This window comes from Choloepus didactylus, chromosome 16, assembly GCF_015220235.1.
Source record: "Choloepus didactylus isolate mChoDid1 chromosome 16, mChoDid1.pri, whole genome shotgun sequence".
Lineage (NCBI taxonomy): Eukaryota > Metazoa > Chordata > Mammalia > Pilosa > Megalonychidae > Choloepus > Choloepus didactylus.
In genome coordinates this window covers 54,222,420-54,245,532 of record NC_051322.1, presented here as the reverse complement: position 1 = coordinate 54,245,532, position 23,113 = coordinate 54,222,420, and the positions used below count along the sequence as shown (strand labels likewise).

Sequence of the window (23,113 nt, the reverse complement as noted above, 5' to 3'; positions counted from 1 at the left end):
GGCCCTGGTCATGGCAGGTACAAATCATGGTACTGCTTTATTTTTCTATAACTCAACTTAATTTCTATAGTGATACCACAACCTTCCAGGTGGCAGAAACTCAGTCCAGGTCCATTGGAATCCATCCTCTTTCTCCAGGTTCCAAGAGACCTCAAGCAGTGCCAAAAATGTTTGGTCCCCATAGGAGGCCATGATGTGTCCTCCTTTCTTTCATGCCCCTTGGGGCCCACTGGCTCTCTCCACAGCTACTATGGCACTTACAAGGGCATAGAAACCCTGTGGCTCTCTGGGTGTCAGCCTGTGGCTCAGGAATCTCCACAAAGCTGTCTGTGGTCTCTGTGGTCCAGCAGTCTTGACACCTCCCCATGTTATTGCCTGAAAAGTGGGGAAAAGACCCTTCTCTTCAGCATCCACCAACACCTCTGCTCTAATCTTATCTCCTTGGCACCTCCTCAGCTCCATGGCCAAAGGGAATCTTTTCCTAGTCCAAGAGGAACACCCTTCTCAAACTGTATTCTACCAAATGCTACCTATATTCCAAATCTTCTCAGTTCTCCTCAAGGGCTTAGGTTTTGGAAAATGTCTTTGACACCTCGTCTCATCCCTCCCTTGAGAAAATGAACCTAGAGGAATTATTTAATGAGGAGGGGCAGTAGAAGGATAGGGAGAAGGCAGATAACAGCAGGAGAGAGAGACAACAGAAGCTAATATTTTTAAATGCCATCACTTTTGTATCTGCTGTGACCTGATTTGAAGTCTTGTTGTTGAGCCTCAGAAGACATAAGGGATTGTTAAGACTCCTTCACTGCAGGTTATTTCCCCTTGTTCTCAGATCAAGAGCCTTACTCTTTCCATATCCCCAGTCTAGGATATGGGGATATGAATGTTTTACATCTTTAACAATAAGCCTGGACCCATTTTTTGTAGCAGCCACCTTTCCATTATTCCACTTAGGCATTCTTCTGCCTACAACTCCTAGGACCACTTCACATTTCATTAAGTGCCTTTTCAAGAAGGGAAGAAAAAAGTGGGGTGACTCAAAATTACTGCCTTCATTGGCTGATTTCTTTGTTTTTCACCAGGAAGCATTTCTGCAACTCAGTCAGAGTATTCAGGCACAGTCGAGAGAAACCCCTCCTGTCAATTCCAATTCCACTCCATTTACTGGCATGCACAGTCGAGTGAGCTGTTTAAGTGGGGTTGTTATGAAATGAAATGAGTTGGAATTTGCACTACATATTCTTTCAATTATTTATGGTTTGGGGTAGTCCGTATCAGTGACTTTTCCCCTTTTCCCTTCTGAATCAAGAGAAAACAGGAGAAAAAGTAGCTCAGCACTTTTTAGCAAGACCTGACTGTACTTCTGCTCACTTGGCTGAGCTGATCTTCATTAGGGGCTCCATACCCTGGTTGCTTATGGTTGCCTTGCAGACCTTTGAAGATCCTTGGGGCTAGGGCCATGCTCTGTGGAGCTAGAAGAGACCAAGCACGGTTTGACAGGCCTCACCAGGTACCAGCTGTTCAACCCTTCTGAAATCCCCAATATCAAAGTCACTTTTTAGGCTGCTTTCAGAAAACATCTTAATTAGTCACCATTTAAGTGACTCCTTAGGTGTCTGGGGCATGGCCCCGTAAAGGTCACTGTTAAAATTTTTATTTGTGGCCTGCTTGCCATGGGGAGTCCCCCTAATTTTCTCTCATAATCAGCTTAGCTAACCATCCCCCAGGAAGGTTCAGAAAGCCCAGCCCTGCAAGAGAGGGTTTCTGAAATAACTTCAGGACCATGCCCTTCACTGTGGAAGGGGATTAGCCATCCATTATTAAGCAAACTGACTATTAAGTACATGCACAGGCCCCCAAAGAATGTACAAAACAGTCCCTTACTTTAGAAAACAAAAAAAAATTGTAATCTCTTCAGTTAAAGCTTAGAGGCTAAGAGTAAAAAAATCGAGTTATTAACCCCTCATTCCAGGGAAGATTTAGTTATCGAATCCACAGTCCGAATATGGCCCTCTCCCGATTTAGTCCATTCTCATGCCACGATTTCCACACCAAGTTTATGCAGGTATTTCGGTGATTTTCTTCAGTTTTTTTTAATAAAATATTTTTAAAAATTTAATTGGTGTGATTTATCATCAGAAACAAATAAAAAATTATAAAGAACTAATATGGCAACTAAAAGCATATTATAGAACAAAAGCCTAGAAAAAAATGGACATAAAATTAAAGGGCAGCATTTGGCAGGCCTTTAATTGCACGGTAATTGGTAGTCAAAGCAGACTCTATTTAGAATCCACAATGTCTATTAGGAGTCCAGAGGGCCAATAGCAAGTCAACCAAAATTAGGAAAAGAAATCAGACTTTAATTGTAAACAAAAAAACTGATCATTAGCTTCTCCCTCTCCCTAGAGTAAGTCATGGATAGTTGCCTGACATTTTACATTTTACTTTAAGTACAAAAAAAATTACCCAAGTGGCCAACTCATTAGCAGGTTTTTCTGTGTTAGTGGCCATCAAAAATCTAGCTAACATCCAAGATTAAAAAAAAAAAACAATCTTCCCAATTTTCCCATAATAGCATACTCTCCAAATTGTCTTGTATCCATTCCAGGTCTACAACTGTCCATTTTGCATACAAGCTGGAGAGCTCACCTGTGGATTCATACCTACTCATCGTCTGTTGTGCAGACCAATTACATGTGCATTTTGAAAATATACTTAACCCAAAGACTTTTAGAAATCTGTCTCAATGCTAAAAGTAGCAAAGAACTCTGCTCAACAGCTGTCACATTCATTGACAGAGGCAAATAAGGTCAGCAGAAGCCACAATTACTTATACATCTTTACACAGGATCAGACGAAATTGGTAACATCTTTTAATAACCATGCTTATTATACAGCAGTCAAACATTATTTTTTATTACTTAAATTAATCTAGCTGTAATATCTTTAAACTGTACTAGGGCTCTATTAACCAAATACATTAGAGCAATCTGTCGAGTTAGAAATGACAAATGTGACAGATAATGTTGAAATGGCAGATTATGTTGGAAATTGTCAACTGCTGATATGTGGAAAACCATCTCAATCTTGTAACCTTATTCAATTTTACTTTGACACCCTACAATTCCTTTGTCAAATCCATATACTAATCTGTGTAGGTTCTAAGGACATTTCTATGGAGTAAAACACATGTACACGCGCGCACACACACACAAATAGCCCTACTTGTTAATATTAAATTATTTACTAAGTAGTTTTTGTGGGTTTTTTTTTTTTTTTTTTTTTTTTTTGCTTTGGCATAAAGTTCAAATCCCAAGGCTTCCATGTTATACAGTTTTAAAAAGACTACATTAAATCTTTCATGCATGTAATAAACATCTAGTAAGTATAAAGTACTATGATAGTCATTGGAAAGACTAGAAAAATATAAAAAAGTAGTAAAGGACTAATACAATAAAACAAGTGCCACAAGAGCCTAAAGAAGGAGAAATGGCAGAAGCCATATTGCTGTGGATTTTGAAGAGTGAGTAACAGATCAGGAAGAGACAAAAGGAGGGCAGAATAGTCTCCCAAAAACTAGGGGTGTCATAAGCTGTAGTGAGGGACGGCAGTTCCATAGCCCAGGGAGGAGTTATTTAAGATAGGAAAGATCTGGGAGCATTTATGTGTTTTAAGGAAGAAGCCAGTAAAAGGCAAACATTAAAGACATGGAGCACAAATGAATCAACTGATGCAGTAAGAATGTGTAATCTAGGAAGTACTTTAGAAGGAATGACAAGTAGAGAATAAATGCATCAGTTTTTCCGGTTCCACTAAAAGCCGCCATCACAGAGTCAGAGGCAAAGTCAATAATGAGGGGAAAAAAAGACAAAAGACACAAAAATAGAAAACTCCAATCCGAGCCAGGATTATATGAAATGAGTCACGACTGTGTGGCATCTAGTGATGAGAAACCTCAACAGAGTGACTGAGAGCCATGTGGGATGACGTTTCTGCACAAGCTGATGTCTCCACTGCCGGACCACTGCAGACATACCCCGACAAGGAAATGAGTTCTGGGGTGGATGCTAGCCCCTTTTTTCAAATACTGGCACTTGTAGGTGCTCCTTGCAGGGGGCAAGAGGGATTTCCCACTTGTGGATCTGACAATTCAGCCAGGTCAGTGGAACTAGGAAGAATGAGAAAGGAGGGGCATAGATACCGAAAAGCAGGAAGGGGCAGCCTGCCTCCCTTCACCTAATCTTGGCCAAACTGGTAAAATATTTGAAGGCATGTCCATGAATGAAGTAGAGGAGAATTAGTTAGAGTGAGCTAGTAAAACAGCACATTATGCAAATTATTTCAAGTAAATTGCTTGAAAAGTGCCCCCAAATATTGCACTGAGAGAGATGCAGATCTCTCAGATGAAGCAAGTTTACTGTTGACATTCTGATATTACGAGACTGAGGCTGAGGAGGTCCACAGGCTCTCCAAATTACCACAGGGCCTCTCAGCTCAGCCTGCTAGAAGGTGGATCCTAATTCCTGTAGATGAACCGTATTTGAAAATAGGTGTTTAGGAACAGCAGTGGCCCCAACGCCACGGCGCACAAAGCAGCTGGTAAGTAGCATGTTCAGCACACCGATCAATGATAACAGGTTTACCAACAGAAATACAGGCTGAGCTGGGGAGATGGGGGAGCACGTTACCTTGTTTGACCTCTGAGGAGAGTCATCCAGAGTGTCCCAGGGACAGCGGAGCGGACCGGAGGGAAATGTGGACAGGTCCACTCATCTAGGTTGATGGTCTCTGATTATGGAACTGAAAGAGAAAAAGAAAATGTCTCCAACTACTTTTACAATTATTTTCTTTTTTCTAGTTTATTTATTGAAGTGGGTGAGTGTCTAGTTCTCCTATCCACGCTCCATGAAAATGGCACAGGACCAGGCAGTTGAGGCAGGGGCTGTGTCGACCTCCTCCAGAACTCTCCCGGCTCATGGCCTTGAGGCCACCCTCTGTCCTCACAGACCCCAGGCACAAGTGCACACCCAACAATCCTGACAGCTCTTCCCACTGAGAGACTGGACAGGATGGACCTGGGTGGACCAGAATATAATTCTGAGAGATCTAAAGCTCCACACTGCATTAGATCATTTATTTTACAAACCCCCAAATTCTGCTTTTTTTTTAAAAAAAAATAAAGTTTAAGTCCATCTTTCTGTGGAAAGAGAAAATTACATTATTAATTCTGTGTATGTTTTTGCATAAGGATCACCAGGTTTTCACACCACTGGTTCCGCACATACATACACACATCACACTTCAGCAGCCTGCACGAGCTCCTTTGCAAACGTTACTGTCTCTTTGTTCATGGGGATTCTTGTACTGGATATACATACATGCACTATATACTGTTTGTGAGTGATTTTTGTTCCTCCTGATTCCCATCATTTTCTAAAATAATTCTTCCCTGATTACAAATGGAATACATATTTATTATAGAAAATTTAGAAAGTAAAGGAAAGCCTAAAGAAGGAAATAAAAATCATTCATAAGCTCTCACCCAGAGACAACCACTGCTATCATTTTGGTATATATACTTCCAATCTGTCTTTTCCAAAAAAAAAAAATAGCATTTCACTGTGTACACTATCTTATAAACAACCTTTTTCAATGAATATGTCATACATTTTCTATATCATTAAATATTCTTCCAAGCATAATTTTCAATAGATATAGAATATGGCATACAATGAATATACCTAAAGTTATTTCAGCATTCCCTATTGTTGGAAATTTAGTTTGTTTCCAGTATTTTACCATTAGCCAAATTATGTTAAACATCCTTTTATCTTTGCTTAGCCCCACAATTATTACCTCAGGGTAATATCTTGAAAGTCCAACTGCTGAGTCATTGGGATTAGGTAATTATTAAGGCTTTCTACACATTGTAAAATTGCCTTTCAGGAAGATTATACCAATTTACATCCCCACTAGCGGTGGGGAGAGCTTGTTTCCCCCAATCCTTACCAACACTAGGTTTCCCATTATTCTGGCTTTGTGTTTTTTGGAATAGAATGTGTTCTTACCATTTTCTCTAAACCAGTAAATAAATGGCACGATAAAAAGTTAAACGTGTTCCCACAACATCTTCCGTAAACCTGTCAGGCAAAACTAGCCATTAACATATTAAGCCTGATCTCAGAGCACTGTTCTAATGCAGCTCCCAAATCCTCCCTTTCTATGACTAATCTGCTTTTTTTCATCCACAAGAAATGTTTCTGATCAGATAGCTAAATGCTCTTAAGTAAAAATAAAGGCAATTTCAAACAGTTGGGCACAGAGATTCCAAACATGGTTCTATAAAATGTAATGAGGTTTTGAATTGTAAAACTCTCAGTTGAGGGGCAAGTTCTCTGCAACGACTGTGATGCTAACAGGAAGATCTAAAGAGTAAATAGCTCAGATCCCTGAATGGACCTCTGAGGGATGAATGCCTGGGTGAGAGCTAGCAGGAGTGAACACAACAATATAAGAGTAAATAGACTGTACCAATTCCAAGACATAAGATTGATGAAATCCAGTGTAGCACTAATATATCCCACCCACAAAGTAATATAAATAGGATTCTATAAGAGAGCTTATGGAAATGTGTAAACAAACAAAAAAAAATAGGCTTTGTCAAGTCACAGCAGCAGGCATCTTTTAGGTAATGAACAAACTATTCCCTAGAGAATCCTCATAAAATCAAAACCTTACATAGCCCGATAGGGTAATATAAAACAGGAAGTACTGAAAAAAAATTTTCAAACTAGTAATGCTAGTACATATAAAAGTATGTGTTTCTCATCTAAAACAGTTTAGAAGTCAATAATTAGTATGAGATAACTTCTAGAATTGTTAGGGAAACTGCCATCAGATAAGCACATGTCCCAGCATTATTGCCGTGTGAGGCTGCCATCTGGCCTCCACGTCGACCAGTGTGGTAAACGAGTCCCAGAATGCTTAGGGAAAGCTGACACACTGAACTAATCTTTAATTTATTGATTTGCTACCTCCCTGAGAAAAAGTAGTATATCAATAAATGGCTTTAGTCAAGAAGTTAAGGTCCAAGAAGAAACAGATAGGGTTTGCTGGAATACATCAAGTACCTCAGGGTTTATAGAAAATAAAATCGTGAGCTTCTGGGAGAAAATTGATGTCTGGTAAGGACACGAGAGCATCTGACAACATAAACTTTAAGATAAACAAAACTTTAAGAGCTATTTCATAATGTCCTTCCTTTTTTTCCTGCCTTCTTCTTTGTACAAAATAAAAAACAACAATAATAAGCTGGAGATTTGAAGATAAACTAATCTAAAAACAGTGAGTGGAATGAATAATTTAGCACTCTAGGATACAGCAAAGTATGACTTTGTAACTTATGACTTTATGCATAATTATAATGATCAATTAAAGAAATCTCTGTATGAAAATTAAAAATAGGGAATCCTAAAATGATAAAACTAAAAAGGAAAGTAAAAGAGAAAAAGCAATGATGTAAAATTAAAATAATCCTTAATTCTGAAGATGAAAACAGTCCCTGAACATATTGAAATTACTTCTTGCTCTTGCAGTCTTGTATTACACTTTCATAAGAATAAATTGTAAAATTCTCCTTTTTACTGAGAGAAAATGCTGTTAAAACATTTTCTGAGTGACTAAATGACATATTAATAATTTGGAGAAGTACAAAATTATTTCTTCTTAATACAGGAAGTTGATTTTGAATAAAAATTGAAATAAATTTTATAAATATACATATAGTATAACATTTCAGAAGGTTTGGGTAGGGGAAAGAAGAATGACCCAAGATTGTATGTAATTTTCATATATTCCCTTCTAACATATTTAATTTAAATTATGTTTATTCTATGGTTGTGATCATAAGCTACATGGAATTGTGCATTCTTTTTTATTTAATAGCATATCAGAAGCATTTTTTTAAATGGGCAAAAGACTTTAATAGATATTTTTCCAGAAAAGCTATACAAATGGCCAACAAACACATGAAAAGATGCTCAACATCAGTAGCCAATAGGGAAATGCAAATTAAAACCACAATGATACACTATTTCACATCCACAAGGATGATTACTATTTTTTAAATGGAAAACAAGTGTTGGTGAGGATGTGGAGAAACTGGAACTATAGTGCATTGTTGATGTGAATGTAAAATGGTGCAGCCATTATGGAAAGTGAAATGGCAATTCTTTGAAAAGTTAAATATATAATTACCATTCAACCTAGCAATCTTACTTCTAGGTATATGCCCAAAGAGAGTGAAAACATGGTCACAGATACTTGTACACCAATGTTTATAGTAGCAATATTCTCAATAGCCAAAAGCTGGAAACAACCCAAGTGTCAATCAGCAAACGAATGGATTAATAAAATGTGGTACATACACACAGTGGAATATTTATCTGGCCATAAGAAAAACTGAAGTTATGAGACATGCTGCAACATGGAATAACTGAAAACATTATGATCATGAAAAAGCAAGACACATGAGGACAAAAAATTGTATAATATCACTTATAAGAGATGACTAGAAATAGCAAATTCACAAATTCATAGAGCTAGAAAGCAAATTAAAGGTTACCAGGGGAAGGGGAGAAGAGGAAGGGGGAAAGTGTGTGTAAATTTTTTAATTAAAAAAAAAATAAAAGAAAGCCACTGCCTGGCAATTTACTCTCTAAGAGAGCTGATGGTCCCCATGACTATGGGACTGGGCAAGTCTGAATTCCTTAAGGCAGGCTGCACCATGGGAACTCGGATGAAGGTACCTGATGAATTCCCCAGGAGAAGTTGGCTAGCTGAGCAGAAATGAAATCCTTCCTTCTGACAACTGAAAACATACTTCTTTAAGGCCTTGAGCTGGTTAGGTGCAACTTCTCTCATTGCTGAAGGCCATCTCCTCAGTTGATTGTAGACGTAGACAGCTATAGATGCAATTGACTTACTGAAAATTTAAATCTATGAAATACTCTCTCAATAACAATCAGACTAGTGCTTTCTTGACCAAAAAACTGGACACTATAACCTAGCCAAGTTGACACATGAATTTTACCATCAAACTTGGGTTTTCTTTTCTTCTTCTTTTTAAACATAAACTATGAAGCTATTTAAATGGCAAATCACAGGAAAACCAAGCATTTGCACCTGTTACATCCGCAGAAGCTGAAAGCAATAAGGAATGAATACATACCACAAGCTGCTAGTGTATCTCCATTTAAGAGCTGAAAACACTGGGTTTCTTCAACAGGACACGAGGTCGCCCATGACTTTTCTGAGGTTCCCCTCATACTGTGGCTGAGAGGAACACAGAAATTTCAAAGGAAACAAGAAGAGAGTCCTCCAGGACAATAGGTCAGAATTTTTTATTAAACCGTTCTCTCACATAGGTACATAAGCATGTTCAAATACCACTAGAAAAGAACCTGCATGCATGTGGTGCCAACTGCTAGAAATTTTGCATCGAATTAGAATGGAACAGTGTCTTTTACTTCTCAGGTAATTTTGTGTGTTGTGATACGATTAATTCCTTGGTGTTCAAGGCCTACTCCTGATAACGCTGTTAAAATAAAAACAAAAATAACTCCCTGGAAAGAAAATCCACATTCTAAGAGACAAAATATTTTATCTGGGCAAAAGAATCATTTAACTCATGAAACTCAAGAACACAAGAAAACAAGAACATTGACAACAATAAAAATAATTTCCTTGAATATATTCAACTAGAAAGGCAATGCATTTTCCTACACAAAACATTATCACTTTCCCCCTACTCCAAAGATATCCAATAAATAATTTTATGGCAAAAGGGCCCAGATCAGAACCATAAGTAAAAATTGACCCCCAACAAGTGGGGAACACAAGTCACAGCTCCCTCACAGGAACACTGGTAGAGCTATCCAAGAATGTCAACACCACCCCAGCTCAGCCTGCAGTTTTGTCTTTTGTGAATGTGATTGGCTGGAGTTTCCATGCTGCTTTAAAGAACAGTTCCATCTGGTAAGGTCCAGGCAATGAGTGAAGCCAAAGAGAACAACACAAGAAGGAGTTTCCCACAATGACTTTGTCCTCTGACTAATGCACTAGTTGTGAGTGCTGAAGTCTGGCTTCAGGCTGGCAGTTCAGCAGGGCCTCTTCCCGCCCATGCTTTAAGTCTTCTGCACCCATCACGCAGGGAAGAGCTTGGGAGGGCTCTTGCCATAGCATTACTTTGCTGTAGGATCCCTATAGGTATTCTCATGCTGGACGCTCTGGGATGAGGTCCTGCATTTAGCCAAACACAATTCAAAGTGATCTTCCACTGCCATGAAGAGGTTCTGGAATGCCACAGCTGCCCAGCTGAGGAAGCGCTCTGGGAGAAGTTGCTTGTTGGGCTGCAGGCAGCAAGAGTTGCAGCACTCATAGGCGCTGGAGCAGCCATTGGACAAGCAGCCATCAGAGCAGTATTGCTTTGTGCTAGGCATGTTGACATGATAGCAGCCATTCACCAGCAAATCCTTCCTTTCACAAACGTATCCTAGTTCAAGTATGATGAAGTGCTTCCCTTGAATGGAGTTATGGCACTGATTGCCTGGTCAACTGCTATTGCCCAGGTTAAACTGCACTTTCCAGGGGATGGGCTGATCATGGTCCTGAACCTGGAGGAGATTCCCATCTCTCACTGCCCTCTCCTCCTCTTCCGCAGAAAACGGCGCCACACCATGGCCGCCAGGTTCACCATCCCAGTATTGGTGATGGCCCCACGACCCGTGGCTCCCAGCAGCCTCCCCACCAGAAGCATTTTTAATGTTAGTACATGATAGCTACCAAACAGTCCACCCAGTGTGTCATTATTTTTCATTGTTTTTATTGGACATTGAAATTACATTTATGTATTGCTACACTACAAAAACCACTGTGATGAGTATCTTAATGCATATGTTTTATGATTTGATTATAAAATGGCCCGTAACTATTCCCCTTCCTGTGTCCAAGCCCTCTTGTCATGTAACTTTGAATGTCCTCCCACACTGACTCTGAGCTCAGCCATGTGACTTGCTTGTCACACAGGGAATTAGCAAATGGAATGTGAGCAAACACTTACACTTTGGAGCTTGCTCCCTTGCTTCTTCTATAAACTCTGACACCACATGAACAAGCCCAGGCTAGCTGGCTGGATGATGAGACACATGGCCCGGTTGTTCCCATCACCTCTGCAGACCTGACAACACTAGACATGCAAGCGAAGCCATTCCAGATCATCCAGCCACCAACCAACCCACGACCTGAACACAGAGACTTGAGCAAACTTTGCTGAAATCAGCTGTACCAGCTCAGACCAGAAAAGATACCCAGTGACCCACAGACTCATGAGCCAAATAAATAGTTATTGTTTTAAGCTACTTTGGAGTGCTTTGTTATATAGCAGAAGTTAACTGATACAGACTTTTTCTATATTTCTTTATACTACTTTCCCAGAAATGAATTTATTGGATCAAAAGGCAAGAACACTGACTATCCTTTAGTTGTCCCATTCAGTGATGATAAATTATGATGAACAATATAACTTCTCAACATTCAGTGGCTCTAAGAATGGATAATCCATTATGTAGCTATTATCCAAGTGGTTCCTACAGTCTTCAAAGATTCTTTTCTTCCATGGATCTGAATATGGCATTTGAGATGTCAATGGACTGAGGAAGATCCCCTTGCCAGGATTTGCTTAAGGACTCAGAATTCAAACCTCCAGCCCTAGTGATGAGACACATCTCATTAATGTGGAAAGTTTCCTGTCTTCTGGTCATCCTTTCTTTAAGGCCTAATGAGGTCCACCCTGAAGGAGGGAAGCCCTTCTACAGCTATTACTTTCTTTCACACCTCACTCAAAATATTTTAGATTTATTTAAGTGCTGAGGAGCAGCAAAAACAAACAAACAAACAAAAAACAACGTTTCCTACCCTCAGGACGTGTGAACTTCTAGAGGAGAGGAAAAATGTCTGGCCACACATATCCTGCCAACATTCTCTGGACTTTCCATCAAAATGTATCCTGAAACATATACTTTGTTTACAGCCACCAACCACTACCTTGATCCTAATTTCATATCTCTGGCTTTGGCAGGAAAACAAAAGTTATTCAGAAGACAAATAATTTCTATATTGATTACATGTTACAATGACAATCTTTCATATATATTGGGTTAAATAAAATATATTATTAAAATTAATTTCACCTTTTAGTTTCTAATGTGGTTACTAGTTAACTGCAACCTGGACAGAAGTGAAGCACCACATCAGATGAAAGCATTGGGTGAAGGTGTGGCTTTGGTGTTCTCCCCTTACAAAGAAACTTTAAAAATTAGCAAAACCTGGCAATTAGTGGCACAGGAAGAAATATCATAGAAGTATGGAGTCTTCAGGCCCTACATCCCATCCTCCACTCTGACCACTCATGACCTGGCCATGGTTTGTCAACCCAGTAACCAATCTCAGCTCATCCAGCATAGTAAATCTGCTAATGGGTGTGTTTTTAAGATTAGAAACTTCAGAATAAAAAACAGATATAATAAAGTAACTCAAACCCACAGTACTACCAAATTTGTGTCCAATGCAGGAATAAGTTTTTATATCATTGAGACAATCGGTGTGTTTGGTATTAAAATGTTTGTAATTTTAAGACAATTTGGTATATCAGAAATTCCAGCAGGTTATTAAGTCTTGTGATTCCAACTTAAAACATATAAGCAATTCTAGAATTGGTTTTGAAAGCATTGAGAGAATTTGCCAAACATGAAAATAACATTGAAATGTTCGGGAGAATTTATTTATGTTTATAATTTATTTCTGCTAGGCTTACAAACTTAATGTATTAGATATATAAGAGTTTTTAAATGTTTGTTAGAAGAAGGTTTTCTTTGTTAGAGTCAATAACTTGTCTTTCTATAAAAGAAAATATATTAAAATTATTGGTGCATTTTTAAAAGTTATAATTAGGTCTGGCTGTTTAAAAACTTACAATCTTTTCAACTTGAGTTAATTTAATAATTAATCTAAGAAAGAGTGAAGCTAGTTGTTCCTATTTTAAAAGATTTTTATATAGAACCCAGGATTTGTTAGTTAAACTTAAAAGCTTAATGAAAACAGACTTTAATTTTTTTTTTATTTTTGTAAACTATTAAGCTAAAACTCAAGTATTATAAACAGTTCTTTCTATGCACAGAAGCCACACTCAATACATGAAAAAAACATGCACATCAGCAAGGGAAGGTATTCAAAATTCTTGTGAGAAAGCCAAGTCCCTCCTTGTATAGAAATTATACTTGCTTGCTGTGTAATGTTTCCATTAGAGAATTAAAATCCGGTCTTAAATGAGGTAATAAAGCTGTGATTGCACGGCCCCTAGTTCAGGAAGCTAGAACCTCTCTGCCCTTCAAAGCACTTGCCTGGTTATGCCTACAAAACTCAGCTGTGGGTTGTGTGTGAACCCTCTGGGAGCATCCTTTCAAACCAAAGGGCCACCTTGACTCAGGGGTCCTGGATTGCTCAGACAGTGAAGTATTCTCCCTTCACCAGAGGTCTCAGGGAAGTTACTTCACACTGCCTTGGACAATGAAAAATATGGACCGGCCACTTGGAGTCTTAAAATTTCTGTCTCACTGTTATTAAAACAACCAAAATTGGGCCTGTCCCAGGAAGAGGACCCATTCCTAATTCTGACAGTTCCTAAAACATCATCTACATGCCCACACTTGGAACTGTGTTGAAATAGTGGCCTAGACTTGCCACATTCTTTGATGCCCCATACTTTCTTTTCAGAGAGAAGTGGGAATTAAGATTGAAAAGGCAGTTCAGGGCCAAATTGTGGAGGACCTTCAACAAAGACCAAAGAACATTATCTAAAAGGCAGTGATGTGTTGTCAAAGATTTTAAAGCAGACAAGTGAAGTTACCAAATAAAGCACTTTAAAATGATGAATCTTCTCTAGTGCCATACAGTCAGGGAGAGCCTAGAGGAAAGAGACCAGTCGGGAGGCACTGCAAGAGGAAATCAAGACCTGAGTTAGTGTTGCATCGGTTTTTGGGTGACTGTCTCATTTTTGGTCCTAACCGGGACACTTGCATGAGTGAAAGAGGATGCTACCTGAATGGGAGACTGGGGGTAAATCCAGACTTTCCTGGGCAAACTAGGATGTATGGTCTCCCTAGACAGGAGGAAGGCAAAGGAAGAAAGGGAAGTGAGAGAAAAGGGAAGAAAAAAAGACTTAGTAATTTACCAGATTCAAGAGGTCAAGAGGAAGGGAGGAATCAAATACAGCCCTGAGCTCTGGGCCTGGGAACTTAGGCTAGCGCTGGTACAATTAATAGAAACTTGACATCCGGGGTGCTGGGAGGTAACCAGGTGGAGGTGCCTAGCAAACAGCAAATGATGGGTTAAAGTCCGATCAGGTCTGGCGATAGAGTTGGAGAACTCATCTTCACAAGGAGAGAGAAAAAGGACGATAAAGACAGTTTCTGGGAAACCACTTATGTGGGAGGAGAAGAGGATGGGTAGTCAGTGACGGAGACACCGGAGTGATCAGAGACATAGTAGGAGGAAAATATGGCATTATCACCAAAAAAAAAGGTTTTCAAGAGAGTTTGGGGAAAATAGGAGAACAATGGTACCAAAAACTATAGAGAGCTCCAGGCTTCTAAAAACAGAACCAAAGCTACTGACTTAGCAGTCAGGAAGTTACCAGTGAATATCAAGAAAGTAGTTTCTTTAGAGATGGGAACTAAAGCTAGACCCCAGGAAGATTAAGTAGTGAGTGGTAATGAGAAAATTGAGGCAGACAGGAGAGATTTTTTTTAACGTCATATTGGAAAAGGAAGGAAAAGATGGAAGGGTGTTTGGGGGATAGTCCAAGCCTGCACAGTAAATGTATTTCCAACAGCAAAATTCTAAAGCTAAATTTAGGTTCTCCACCCAGGTAAGAACTATGTGAAAAGCACCTGATTCTCTTGGGCTCTGGCTATTCATTTTCGAGAGAGCCCAGAAAAGCCCATATAATAACCTACAGCTTGTTAACTTCTGTTTGAAGTCTCTCAATGATTGTAAATTCCCCAATCCATTGTTTTGGTTGAATTAGAGTCAAGTGGTTCCTTCTGGTATTGGAATTTTGTCAAAATCACATCTCTTGCTCAAATTTCCACTTTGTTCTTATTTAAAAGAGTTTATCAATTTAGGTGTAGTCCATCTTAGAAATATCATTTTTATTTGTAAGTTGCGCAAGTAAAGGTTTAGTTTTACTTTAAAAAGGTGGTGGAAAATAGAGAGAAATGGGAACTTATTATAATTATTTAAAAATACAAGAATGCAAATAAAATCTCTCTAGATTTGTTCATTTGAAGACTTGGTCATTAATTAAAACAATAGTCTAAGAAAATTAAAATGAACTTAAATTATTTATAGGGTCCTATGCCCTGCCAACTCACTTCCAATCCCCAGCTCCTTCTCCTTCCCCTCTCTAGTTCATGCTCACTTCTCAGTCACAGCTGAGCTGTCACTTCCTCATCACCACCCTTAAAACTGTGCTAGGATAACTAACATAACATATGTTACTTTCTTAACCCTCCAACATGTTTACTATCTGTATTGTTTACTATCTGTATTGTTTACTATCTGCATTCCCCATTGACTAACAAAGTCTAAGAGGGCAGGAAGCAAGTCTGTCTTGTTCACAGCCGTATCAGTGCCTGGCACAAAATAGTTATTCAATAAATCCTAGTAAATTTAATAAATGAATGAACGGATAAATAAATCCTTCAAAAATTTGATCATCTCTCAGTCAATCCTGGCTGCATCTCCCATCCCTGACAGACTACAGCATAATTTTTTTTTAATTTATAGAACTAAAGATCATAGTTCTTCAGAGAAATAGAGATATTTAAAGATGATCTGGTTTAAACCCTTGTTCCTAACAGCAGATCCCTTTTTTCCCTTCCAGACACTATCTTAAAAAGACTGTATCACTGAGGCAAAAGAGAGCTGCTCTGGTTGGAGCATGGGTTCAGGGAACCGGAACCCCATCTCTTCCACCTCTCCTTTCCAAGGAAGTGCCCCCCTCACCTCACACAGCTCCACAGAACCTCAGGGCTCCATGAACATGGTTTGAAAGTCATGGATCTGTACCCATAGCTACAAGATATTAAAAACATCTAGAAATCAATAAGAAAAAAAGACAAACTAGACAATAGGAAAAAAATGTGCAAAGGTTATGAAAAGGCAATTCATTGAAGAAGATATACTAATGGCCACTAAAAATTTGTAAAGATGATGAACTAATCTCCTGTGCATTGGGATGTATTATGTCCCCCAAAATGCCATGTTCTTTGATGTAATCTTGTGGGGGAAGATTTTATTAGTGTTGATTAAATTGTAAGTCTTTGATTGAGTGTTTCCATGGAGATGCGACCCACCCAACTGTAGGTGATAACTCTGATTAGATAATTTCCATGGAGGTGTGGCCCTGCCCATTCAGCATGGGCCTTGATTAGTTTACTAGAGCACTGTATAAGTTCAGACAGAAGGAGCAAGCTTGCTACAGCCAAGAGGGACACTTTGAAGAATGCACAGGAGCTGAGAGAGGAGCTGCAGCTTACAGAGATATTTTGGAAATGGTCTTTGATAGCAGAGTTTTGCTCCGGAGAAGCTAAGGAAGGACAAATGCCCCAAGAGCAACTAAGAGTGACATTTTTGAGGAACTGCAGCCTAGAGAGGAACATCCTGGGAGAAAGCCATTTTGAATCCAGAACTCCAGAGCAGACACCAGCCACGAGCCTTCCCAGCTAACAGAGGTTTTCCGGACACTATTGGCCACCCTCCAGTGAAGGTACCCTATTGTTGATGCATTACCTTGGGCACTTTACAGCCTTATTACTGTAACTGTGTAACCAAATAAACCCCCTTTTATAAAAGTCAATCCATTTCTGGTGTTTTGTGAAAAGACAGCATTAGCAAACCAGAACATCTCCTAATCAGGAAAACGAAGATTAAAACAGGGAAAAGACTTGTCCCATAAAACTGGCAAAAATGCAAATATTGACATTAACCATAAGCAAAGTACTCTTATAGGAGTGGAAATTGGGCAGCAATTCCATCTTTAACTTGTCTTCTCTTTGGTCCAGAAATATCACTTCTAAGAATCTATTCTACAGAAATTCCAAACATTTGCACTAAGATAACCATCCTTGATCTTGTCTTTGTACATTATTTTTAATAAAGAAAAAATGAAACAATCTAAATGACCATGAATGGAAAAATATTTAAATAAATTATAACATCCATACTATAGAACACCATGCAATCATTTGTAAAAAATGGTAGATAATAACAACCAACAGTGATAAAAGTAATAGCCAATATAGCAGGATTTAAATTGGAAGTTTTAACTGAGGCACCATGATGCAATAGATATATTTTGACTTCGGCATGTTAGTGCCAAAGTCAAATACAAGCCAAAATTTCAGTGAAAATAATCCAAAAACCAGTTATTAGGCTCATAAATATCTCACCCTTTTCAAATATTAAATATAAAAGATCAAATTATGGGAAATTAAGAGGGAGAGCATTGGGAGATGTGCTGGTTTGGATATATTATGTCCCCCAAAACGCCATGTTCTTTGATGCAGTCTTGTGGGAGCAGACGTATTAGTGTTGACTGGATTGGAATCCTTTGAGCATTTCCGTGGAGATGTGACACAATCAACTGTGGGTGAAATGTTTGAGTGAGTTATTTCCATGGAGATATGAACCCCGTCCATTCAGGGTGGGTCTTGATTTAATCACTGGGGTCCTATAAAAGAGCTCACAAACAGAAGGACCTCAGAGCAGCTGAGACTGACATTTTGAAGAGCAGCTGAGAGACACATTTTGGAGATAGCAGTTGAAAGCAGACTTTTGATAGCACAGAGTTTGCCCCAGGATATGCTAATACAGGACCCCTAGGCACTTAAGAGAGAAATGTCCTGGGAAAAGGAACCAGAAATGCACAGGAGCTGAGAGAGGAGCTGGAACACAACTGGGGATCAACAGACGGCAACCATGTACCTTCCCAGCTAACAGAGGTTTTCTGGATGCCATCCACCTTTCTCCAGTAAAGATACCCTCTTGTTGATGACTCAATTTGGACACTTTTATGGCTGTGGGACTGTAACTTTGTAACCAAATAAACCCCCTTTAAAAAAGCCAATCCATTTATGGTGCTTTGCAGAACTGCAGCATTAAAAAAACAGAACAGGGGAATACTTCTTTGCAGAAAGCTGTTGATGTGCAATGGGTATACTGCCAATAGGGAAGGATTTGGGGTACTTTTCTGTGTATCTCAAGTTAAGAGAGGGGTTCTCCAGAGAGACTACTTGGAGAACAAAATAAGCATCCCCTAAAGTTGCAGGGCAGAAGGAGGGGGGATACAGCAGACTAGAGTCTGGCCCCCAGCTGGGAAATCTAAAGGGAGAGGAGCTGCCTAGCTATTGATGGATCAGTTGAAGGAGAGGTAGCCATGTTGGAGGTGGCCTGCACTCCCAGAATTTATGGACACAAAACACCTAAATGATTCACATGAGCCAGATGTGGAAGGTGGGGCAGAGACAACCATGATGTCTTTTGGGGGTACTGTCCAATTGGGCCAACTGAGAGAGCAGATAGACCTCAGCAGAGAGAGACTGAAGATAGCAATTTGAGCCTAGGGAGTACACAAAAGGAAAGCAGCCAGTGGAAGTGAGTTCATCACTCATGTCAAGGGAAATGCAGGTGGGAAGTCCCTAATGATTGAAATAGATCCCAAAAGAACCCATGAAGGCATCACATGAGAGTTCATTTTTAAAAGCTGACAGATTAAAAAAAGCACAGAACCATCTGTGCCAGTTTGGATACATTATGTTGTCCACAAAAGTCATGATCTTTTAACCAAATCTTGTTGGGTGGAACTTCTTGATTGAGTGTTTCTGTGGAGATGTGACTCACCCAACTGTGGATGATACCTTTGATTAAATTATTTCCATGGAGGTGTGGACCCCACCCACTCAAGGTGGGTCTTGACTGGTTCACTGGGCTACTTAAGAGAAATCAAACGTTGAAAGAAACTTGCTGACACTTAGAAACACTTAGAGATGCGGAGAGAAGGACATTTGGGGATGCTAAGCTAAGACATGAAGTCAAGAATTTGCCCTGGAGAAGCTAAGAGAGGACCCCCAGATGCTTAGAGAGAAATGCCCTGGGAGAAAGAAACAAGGATGCACAGGAGTTGAGAGAAAGGAACTAAAACACAATCTGGGACTAGCAGTTGCCAGCCACATGCCTTCCCAGCTGACAGAGGTATTCCGGATGCTATCAGCCATTCTTCAGTGAAGGTATCCTCTTGTTGATGCATTGGTTTGGACACTTTTATGGCATTAGGACTGTCAATTTGTAACTTAATAAATCCCCTTTATAAAAGTCAATCCATTTCTGGTATTCTGCATATGCCAGCATTAGCAAACCAGAACACCATCCAATCATGAAATAACTTTCTGACCCCTTACTACTCACTTCTCCCTCTGATTCAACCCTGGAAGTGTCAGAGACCATAGTTAGAAGATGCCAGAAGACGGGTGGAAGGATAAGATGGAGAAAGATAGATGAACTTGAACTCACCCTGCCATCCCCAGGAATAGGCTTCCCACCTACAACAGGCCCTGCTGGATGAGGTGGGAAGGTTTGAGGTTTAACTTCAAATTAAGTTCAAAGTTTTGTTTCTCACTTAGTCCTGGACATTCAATTTCTGAATTGATGTTATGTTTGCAACTTAAAGTTGTAGGATAACCAGAACTTTCATCCAGGAGCAGAGGGAAAATCATCCCTCACTGAATAAAGCTTAAATGCTCAGGAGGAGACAATAAACAATTACCGATAACAACCCTGTGCGCAATGCACTGATGTATTCACACTTTCCAAATGCTAACTTTGCCACACACAGTGCTGAACACTTTATTGCATTATATTAGTTAAACTGCAGGTATGGCCATAGAAAGAAGTCAACCAAGTGAATAAAGCAAACTGCAGAGAAACAAAATCCCATTTAAGTTCCAACAAACAAACAAATAAACAAAAAAAGCCTACGTGTGCGTGTGTGCATGTGTTAATGTTTGAGTGTGTGTATTTGAAAATGTTCAGGAAAAGCATTGGAAGGATACACACCAAATCACTGACAACAGTTACCTATGGGGAAGGGAGTGAAAGTAGAAGGAAATTAGGTGGGATTGCACACACACACACACACACACATACACACACACATACACTATTCACCCTTAGACCCAAGTCAGGGAGGTAGGGGAGCTGCTATAGACATGCACTCCAGACAACCCCACTCTGACCCTCCTCCACCATGCCTATCCCCACAGGTTTAGGAGCCTTCAGGGCTGCCTGCCCAGAGTCCGTGCCCCACACTATTGCATTTCAGGTACCTGGATCAGGGACCCAGAGCCTGTGCAGGGCTCTTCCTCGGTCCACCCTCAGGAGAGCAGAGACCACTATCCCAAGCGTGGGCGTTTCTAGGTCTGAGAGATGACCTGGGCAGGTGTTTTGGGGACTGAGGTGAGGTAGTTGAGGATGGAGCCTGGGTGTGCAGGCTGGGCTTCTCCACATCTGTGCCTGAGACCCCTCCAGGGAGAAGAGAAGACAAGTGGGCCACAGGCCAGGGCCAGCTCTTTTCACACAGCCATGTTTTGACAGAAAATTCCCAGAGTCTGAGAATTCTTCATTTGCATCCCATCTTCTGAGTCATTAGGATGGTGTAATTATCAAGGTAAAAGATAGAACATATTTTATTTAATAGTTTTTTACGTTGATTTATAACCTGTAAGTATTTAGACATAACACATGTGGGTCTCTATCTGTCCTCTTGCCAGGACCTGTAAATATTAGAGGCAAGTCTGCCAGTGTATTGCTTTTTTTTTTTTTTTTTCCTAAAAACAATGATAGATTACTTTGGTAATTTTTAAATGATTTTTTTTTTTTAATTTTTAAAAATGTAACTGATTTTTTTTTAAAAGATAAGGAAACTGAAGCCCAGAATCATTAAGCAGCTTGCTCAGAGTCACTCAGGAAGGTAGTGAGAGCTCTAAGCCCAGTTCTCTTTCCTTTGACTCATGCTATCTCCTATTCCCTAAGATTGTTTACTATAATTTCTGGTAATAGTTACATATCTCAATAAGTCCAGATATGCCTGAGAGTTAAACAACAACAAGCACATGAAGAAACCGGCATGTCGAATATGAGTACCTAGAACTTGGTGGGGGAAGAGTGCTTCTAGTACATAATTATTGTCTAAGAAGCTAGTCTTCAATCAACATGCAATCTGAAGTCAGAAGAGGTCATTCTGCATGTCCAGAGTTAAAGATTTAAGGAAAACTGACTTCAAGACCTTCTTCCTTTCCCCTCCCCATGGCAGCTCCACGCTCCCTGGGAATCCCTAGTGCCTCACAGTCTCCCACCACTGCTGGCTGGGAGCTCCTCCTCCAATAACCCTTCCATTCTACTTGCACTGCCCCTCCTCTCCTGTCCTCTGCTCCAACCCTAACTAAACCTGGAACTCACCCTCACACTCAGAAAAGGCTTCTCTGTGTACCAGACATCACAGAAGGTTTGAATAGTAGACATCTTGTTTTCTGACACCAGCATTGAGGATTTCTGTTGGCCACCTTTCTCCTTGAGATCCAGCAAACCCTCCTGGTTCTTGTTCCTGCCTGTAACACACACACACACACACACACACACACACACACACACACACGTGGCCCAAGACTCTCTTTCTACCTCCCTGATTTTCTGTTCTTTGGTCCCCTTCTCTGCAAACTCAATCCCTTTCATTTCACTGTGCACAGCAATTTAGTTCTCACCTATAGCTCAGCTGCTGGTCTTTGCATAGCCAAGGGATCTGGAAGGGTTATCTACTCTCGGTTCCACTTCTAATAGCATGAAAGAAAAGGAAGAGACTTTGTAATTTCAATTTTTTCTCTTTCTCCCATCAATGGAATTGATACAGTGGGAAAATTAGGGTGATTTCAGCTATAAGTGATGGAAAACCCAATTCAGATTGAACTGGGTTTATTAATAAACAAAAAGGGTTTGTTATATCATGTGACATGAAGTCTGGAGTTTGGGTGGTTTCAGATTTGATTTTAAGGACACAGCCTGTCCCCATCTTTTTGCTCTGCCACCCTCAATTTGTTGGCTCGGTCTTTAGAGTTGCCCCCTTATCGTCACAAGATAACTGTCATAGTTTGAAAGATCAATTGTAGACACAACAGTGACAGGCTGAAAAACACAGACATTTCCTCCCTTGAGTCTCCTTTTATCTGTAAGGAAAAGCCACTCAAGTTCCAGAATGGAACTGGGTCACATGTGTTCCTGTAAAATAGTTTGGCAAAAGAATGGGAATTGTCAAGATTGACTTAGGCCAATCATCATTTGCATCCTGGGACTGAGGTGGAGCCATTTCCTGAGCACATTTGTTCTGCTTATCTATTATTGTACAACAAACCCTCCAACAAATTCAGTGGCTTAAATATAATTTACTGTTCTCTCTCATAGTTTTGTGAGCTGACTGGGCTTACTTGGGCAGCTCTGGGGTCTCTCATGTGGCTACTGTCAGGTAATGACTGGAGCTGGAGCCTTCCAAAGGCCCAACTGGGTTGGGAGATTCTCCAAGATGGTGTCAACTCCTCAGGACTCTCCAGCAGAACAGCCTGAACTTCCAAATGGCAGCTCAGTGCTCCAAAAGGCAGGAAGCAGAGAGTGTCCACTCACTTAAAGGCTAAGCCCAGAATTAGGTCTATTCTATGAAGCCATCAGTCACACTCCAAACCAGATTCAAGAGATTCCACTTCTCTGTTTGTCTCTTGCAGGTCTCTTGGAGTGGTATGCATGTACAGGGAGGAAGGAAATTCATAGCAGCCGTCTTTGAAGTCAAATGACTGACATTCAAAAGAAAATTGAGTTCCTGCTAGCAAGGAAAAAGTGGAGGTAGCTGTTGAGTAGGCAACCAATAGTGTTTGTGATGCCCCCCAACATAAAC

General features: G+C 40.0%; 1 pseudogene; it reads right to left on the bottom strand.

Annotated features, from left to right (window-relative positions):
* Window positions 1-10,205: 10,205 nt before the first annotated feature.
* Window positions 10,206-21,717, bottom strand: LOC119511285 (annotated as a pseudogene).
* Window positions 21,718-23,113: the final 1,396 nt, after the last annotated feature.